This window comes from Sminthopsis crassicaudata, chromosome 5 (genome assembly GCF_048593235.1).
Source record: "Sminthopsis crassicaudata isolate SCR6 chromosome 5, ASM4859323v1, whole genome shotgun sequence".
Lineage (NCBI taxonomy): Eukaryota > Metazoa > Chordata > Mammalia > Dasyuromorphia > Dasyuridae > Sminthopsis > Sminthopsis crassicaudata.
In genome coordinates, this window is record NC_133621.1 from 131,192,115 (window position 1) to 131,198,808 (window position 6,694).

The following is a 6,694-nucleotide window of genomic DNA, read 5'->3' on the forward strand; positions in this document are numbered from 1 at the left end:
CATGTCAACAGTAAATGTTCACTTCATTATCAAAGAATTCAAACAGAAAACAGTTATTTGAGTTTTTGTAGTGAAACACTCATTAAGAGTGCTTAAGAGACAGACATATTTTTAAAATATATCTACATGGAAACTTCTGCAAAAGATAAATGTAGGAAGAACAGCATACCCATTCCATATTCTGAATCTTTCCATTTTTCTTTGCTTACTTTATTGCTAAGATTTCCAATACAATACTAAATATTCTTAGTGACAGTGGGCATGCATCCTTGTTTCACACCTAATCTTACTGGGAAAGCTGCTAGTTTACTCTCATTACAAACAATACTTGTTGATAATAAATGTTTTTTTTTTTATTATTAAATTGAGGAAAAATCCATTTATAGCAATACTTCAAATTGTTTTAAACAAAAATTAGTGTCAAACTTTATCAAAAGCTTTTTCTGAATCTGATATAATCGTAGGATTTTAAAAAACTTCAATGCCAAGTTCATTGAAGGAGTTTGACAACATGGCTGAAAATACAATACTAAAAAGCATGGAAGCATTTCACTCCACTGGTTGACTGATAAAATTCAAGAGCATTGTCCATTAAACAGGCCTTTATCAAGCTGATGTACAATACTGAGGAACTTAAAAAGGCTACAAGCCAACCCTAAAGTGAAGGGAATATGGTGCAAGATTCTGTTTTTGTTTACAGATGATTCTGCACTCAATGCAGCCTCGGAAGCGGACATGCAACCAAGTATGCATTGAGACTCTCCTGCTTGTGCTTATTTTGGCCTATAATTAACACCAAGAAAACACAAAACAAATGTATATTGTAAAAAAAAAAAATTACTTTATGGAGAGCTCACACAGGGCAAGCGCTGGTTTGATGGTCAGAAAAAAATGACACAACGTCTCTTTCAAGAACTTTAAATCAAAGTTCGATTCTTTTTGTGCAACAAAACAACTGTTTGGACAGATATTGTATTTCATTTATACTTTAAGATACTTAACATGCATTGGTCAACCTCCCATCTGGGAGTGGGAGGAGGGGAAAAATTAGAACAAAAGGTTTGGCAATTGTCAATGCTGTAAAATCACCCATGCATATGTCTTGTAAATAAAAACTATTTAAAAAATTAAATAATAATAATAATAATAAATAAATAAGAACTTTAAAACTGATTGCATGACATGGAAGACACTGGCACAGGATCACCAGCTTGGCGCGCCCTCATCAGAGAGGGAGCTGGGCTCTAAGAACAAAGCAGAAGTGACGTAGCTCAAAAGAATCCATGCATAAAATTACGGAATCCACCCCAAACGTAACCGGTAGTAGAGAATTCCGAGCTCTAATGGGTCGGTTCAGCCCCAGTTGCACCCACTGTAACTTGACTTTACCATAGGAAGCATTTTGGCCCTTGTTAAGGAGGAAGGACAACACCCCTTTCACAGACAGACAAGCTGGGAGAGGGTTGATTGCCCTGTGACACAACTACCCGGTATTTTGGGGTTTGAACTCGGGTCTTTATGACACCAAGGCCAACCTATTTCCTGCTGATCAAAGTATAAAAACCATGACATGGAAGAGGCCCCAAACCGTGTCTAGAGCCAGAATGTCTTGTTCAGTGTAGACATGGTGGTGTAAGAGTATGGTAACTCCGCCCAGGTTGGGTCACTGCCTCTCACTGGCATATGTCACATGGAAAGAACTGACTACGTTTAGGTCAAATCCGGGGTCAGCGACTTACCGGATCAGCAAGGATACTTCTAAGTGATCCGCGCAAAAGGGAATGCTCTAAAGGAGCGGGAATGCGTTTGTTTATATGGATGCTCCCACAATCCAAACTTTTTTTCTAAATTGCTCCGGGTTAGACAATGATCTTTCAGGAAGCACTTCCGGGTCTTCCAGCCCGCTCAGATTCCAGGCCTCCTCCTTGCTTCAATCAGGAACAGCTCGTCTCCAGGAGGAGCCATGTGCTCTGAGGGCCCGAAAGGTTCACACGCGTCACTGCCCTCAGTGAATCCAGCATCCTTCTGAGTAGCAGCGGAAGTCCAGGCACCTTGTAGAAATCTTCCTTTGAAGCCTACAGTTTTACCTCTGTGCCTACATTCTCTCTGCCGACGCTGGGAGCGCTGTGGAACTACACGCAGCGCTATCCACGGAGTACTGCAGCCAAGCACTCGACCTCAAAGTCCCACCACCGGTCCCGGCCCCGTGAGAGGCGCCATCTTGCTCAAACAAGGCCCGGCTCCGAAACTGGCAAAGCCTCAGAGGTCCCACAAGGTTAACTTGAACCCCTGGCACAGTAACAGAAGATTACCTCAGTAGAGCAAATTGGCAAAGGACGGGCGCAAGCCACGCGAGATCAGAGAAGGGGACTAAGGGAGTGTTTGATGGATGGCAAAGATAACCATCCAGGGCAAGGCACAGGAAGGGAGAGGGGCCAAATGTAATCTGGGTGGTTATATTCACTGTCTGTCAAACATTTACCCCGCCCCCTCTGAGGACTGTTCTCTCTTAGTCAAGCCCACTATCCATCTTCTAACCTAGGTGGTTACCCTAGCAGAAAGGAATCTGTCTATGCCCTTGAAATTCTGATTTCTCTTTAGTCCTGCCCCATCCCCTGTTCTCAGTGGTTAAATACATCTATCCTCCCTTCCTCTCTCCTTCCTTCCTTCCTCCCTCCCTTCCTTCCTTCCTTCCTTCCTTCCTTCTTTCCTTCCTTCCTTCCTTCCTTCCTTCCTTCCTTCCTTCCTTCCTTCCTTCCTTCCTCCCTCCCTCCCTCCCTCCCTTCCTTCCTCCCTTCCTTCCTTCCTCCCTCCCTCCCTCCCTCCCTTCCTCCCTTCCTTCCTTCCTCCCTTCCTTCCTCCCTTCCTTCCTTCCTTCCTTCCTTCCTTCCTTCCTTCCTTCCTTCCTTCCTCCCTTCCTTCCTCCCTCCCTTCCTTCCTTCCTTCCTTCCTTCCTTCCTCCCTCCCTTCCTTCCTCCCTTCCTTCCTTCCTCCCTTCCTTCCTCCCTTCCTTCCTTCCTTCCTCCCTTCCTTCCTTCCTTCCTTCCTTCCTTCCTTCCTTCCTTCCTTCCTTCCTTCCTTCCTTCCTTCCTTCCTCCCTCCCTCCCTCCCTCCCTTCCTCCCTTCCTTCCTTCCTCCCTCCCTCCCTCCCTCCCTTCCTCCCTTCCTTCCTCCCTCCCTCCCTCCCTCCCTTCCTCCCTTCCTTCCTTCCTCCCTCCCTCCCTCCCTTCCTCCCTTCCTTCCTTCCTCCCTTCCTTCCTCCCTTCCTTCCTTCCTTCCTTCCTCCCTTCCTTCCTCCCTTCCATCCTTCCTTCCTTCCTTCCTTCCTTCCTTCCTTCCTTCCTTCCCTCCTTTCCTTCCTTCCTTCCCTCCTTTCCTTCCTTCCTTCCTTCCTTCCTTTCTTCTTTCCCTCCTTTCCTTCCTTCTTTCCTTCCTTCTTTCCTTCCTCCTCCCTCCTCCCTTCCTTCTTCCCTTTCTTCCTCTTCTTCTTCCTTTTTCTTCATTCCTCCACTCCTTCCCTTTCTCCCTCCCTTCTTTTCCTTTCATCATTCCTCCCTTCCTTTCTCTCCCTCCCTCCCTTTCTTCTTTCTTCTTCCCTCCCTTCCTTTTTCCTTCCTTTCCTTTTTCCTCCTTTCTTTCTCTCTTTCTCCCTCCCTCCATTCCTTCTTTACCTTTCTACCATTCCTCTCTCTTGACATTCAAATATTTGAAGATAATCTCACAACTTCTGATATTGTCCTTCATCCTCAAATAGGACCAATGGCCACAGAACGGTGCTGAGTGAATTAGATATAGGTGAGGGAGAGCTGGGCAGGGTCATCAAACTTACTCTCTTCTCCAGAGTCATCAGAGTCCAGGGGGACTGGTGGTGGCCCTCACTGCCTTTCTGATACTTTCTGATGCTCTCTTGGTAACTATCATGATAACTCAGTATCATGATAAAGCCTATGCAGTATCATGATAAAGCCTATGCAGAAGTCCCGAATCAAGTAGTGAAACCAGTGAGGATCAGTTCGTCATGTCCTGGTTTGATGGACCCGCAGCAAAAGAGATTAGTTTGTAAGTCTCAGTTGTGCTTTGAAGATTGAGCCACAAGGGAATCTACGTGTGGGGAGTTTCAGAAAAGAATAGGGAGAGGATGTAATGCCAGAGAAACTGAGGCAAGATAGAGATTAGAGAGTTTTTAATATTTTATTTGAAAGGAAGAGATTTACTGGGGCCATACGGATCTATGATTTGGTCCCAGGGCTGAATGAGACTATCATTTCCAAGAATCCAGAAGCCAGTGTCTCAATGACATATATATATATATACTGGGGTAGACCGAGGCAGGGCCAGAATCAGAGTTCTGAGAGTGGGAATGGGACTCTCAATCCTGTTCTTACAGGGTGAGGGGAGGCACTGGACATTCTGATAAATTGGGATTACTGAATGGGGAGAGGCACCTGATATTCTAATTAATTGGGATGGGGAGAGGCACCTGATATTCAAAGATAGAAGACCTTTATCCTATCAATCATTCTGGTGATTAAGAGGGAAGGGTGGTGTTATAGCCTGAGGGCTGCACAGAATAATTAGGAACAGAGACAGAACAATTCAGGGAAACTGAGTCAGGACAAGTAAAGGGAACTGTGGCACAATAGGAGCATCATTCTGGAGAAGGATATCATGATAGGCTGTTGCCAGAAGGGGAAGCCCAGAAAATCGTAAAGGTGTTCTGTGCTACCACACAGTAGCTGTTATCCATCAAAAATTTTCCCATTTTCTGAGGGTAGAATTGATATTGATAGTTTGAGCTCAAATCCTGGACTTCATAGTTAACCTCTTTAAATGCTGACACATTGTGGTTAAAGCATTCATGAACTTGATTGGCAGTAGAAATGCCATTAATGAAAAAAAGACAATAAAGAAGACTGACAAAAGCCTTTCAGATGAACAATGCAGGTTGGTTCCCAGAAGCTAATCTCATCTAAAGGTTTCCTTTTGAATCCTCAGGTAATCTTAAATCAGCACACACAGTCTATCATCTTAGTATTTTGAATCTAAGGGAGAAGTTACAATAAGCACTAGTAGAAGAAATGTTGCATGTGATAGGTACACCAGCTGAAAAAACAGACTGGAAATTTGCTTTATGAAACTCACCTTACAGAATTTCACCCAATAAAACACATAGGCATGCAGTATTAAATCTTTTTTCTGCTTCTAAGCATCATCACAAAAGGCCCTTTTAATCGTATTCAGGGTGTACAGTTGATCCCATTTGGACACAATTTATGAACACTCACTTTCTTATGTGAATTCCACCCCTTTGACAAAATGGGCAATAATCCAAATAAGGAAACATGGTTAACCATTAGTATAACACATTTGGACCTGCATTTTAATGTAAAACAATTTAAAATGCACTGAAACTCAACATGTCACATAGCTATAAACTCCTTATTTTAATTTGTCATCCTTGCTATGCAGCCACATTCCACTTAAATTAACTGTTACATACCTGGAAAAGTAAATAATTTTCCAAATTAGTTAAAAAAAGTTTCAGAAACTTTTTTTTTTTAAAGAAATAACCCTCTTTTTCCCACCAAAGCAAAAGTTGAAAAAGAATTGATTCTTTAATTTGTTTATATTTTGCTATTGCAGCAGCATTAGTTAATAAAACCAACCCTAGCACTTTTTGAAACATAATTTGCAAATAAAAATTGCTCCCATTTATATGGTGCTTTCAGGTTTACAAAGAATTTGAGATACATTAGTTCTTTTAGGTGTAAAAATAAGGAAATTATTATTCATTCCATTTTTATAATAAAAGGTGAGTAAATTGAATCTTAGTGCACTCAATTGGCCTCCTGAAGACCACATCCCTAGGAGTCATGTAGACTTGGGAATCTTATGTAGGTCTATCTAGCATTCCATCTACTACACAGTGTTATTACCTATTTGATATGACCAGCTGTTAGCCAGTCAGTAAACATTTATTAGGCACCTATTATATGCTAGACACTGCTAAAGATGAGGGATAGAAAGAAAAAAAAAAATTAATTGTTCTCCAGGAGCTCACAGGCAGCAACGAATCATTATATAATACAATTAACATTAAGCATTCATCCAAATAGAAATTCAAACACAGTTGAAGGCCTTTTTCTAGAACAAAAGCAAATTTCTCTGTCTGGGACTCCCAAGAAAACTCATGAATGGAGTCACACAATAATGCTTTATGGTCATTCTGTAGTATATTATAGCAAAATTCAATCAACATGACTAAGGCTTTTATGCCATTTTGAGCCTAATTTAGTGAATATCACTATCATTTATTTCAAATTACATGCTTATATTCCACCGAAATGAATAGGGAATTTGACTACATAGGGGCTGTTAGAACTAGTACTCAAATGTCCCTGGTCAAATAGTGACCCAATGAACTATTTGCAGAACAAATGCCAGTCAAGTCTGCATTTTCAAATACCGAAATGTTTCTGCATTTCCTCTCTTTTAAATTTCCATTTGGAAAGTTCAGAAACTGAATCATGATTTTATTGTTAACCACAAAAAGAAAAATTGAGTTTATTTTTTATAGAACATTTACTAACAAGATACCATAATTTTAATGACAATGTTATTTGCTTTGACAATGTTTATCATTTTTTTAGAGAAACATTTCTTTCACTTGAATGCATCTACCCTCCCAAAAGCT

The 6,694-nt window shown here is 41.5% G+C and overlaps 1 long non-coding RNA gene across 1 annotated transcript in view; it reads left to right on the plus strand.

Annotated features, from left to right (window-relative positions):
- The first annotated feature begins 1,750 nt into the window (after positions 1–1,750).
- The window catches only part of LOC141542455 (uncharacterized), a 24,590-nt gene continuing 19,646 nt past the window's right edge, over positions 1,751–6,694 (plus strand). The window contains exon 1 of the long non-coding RNA XR_012482163.1: positions 1,751–2,275. This is a non-coding gene — a long non-coding RNA (uncharacterized LOC141542455). The remainder of the gene's footprint in view (positions 2,276–6,694) is intronic.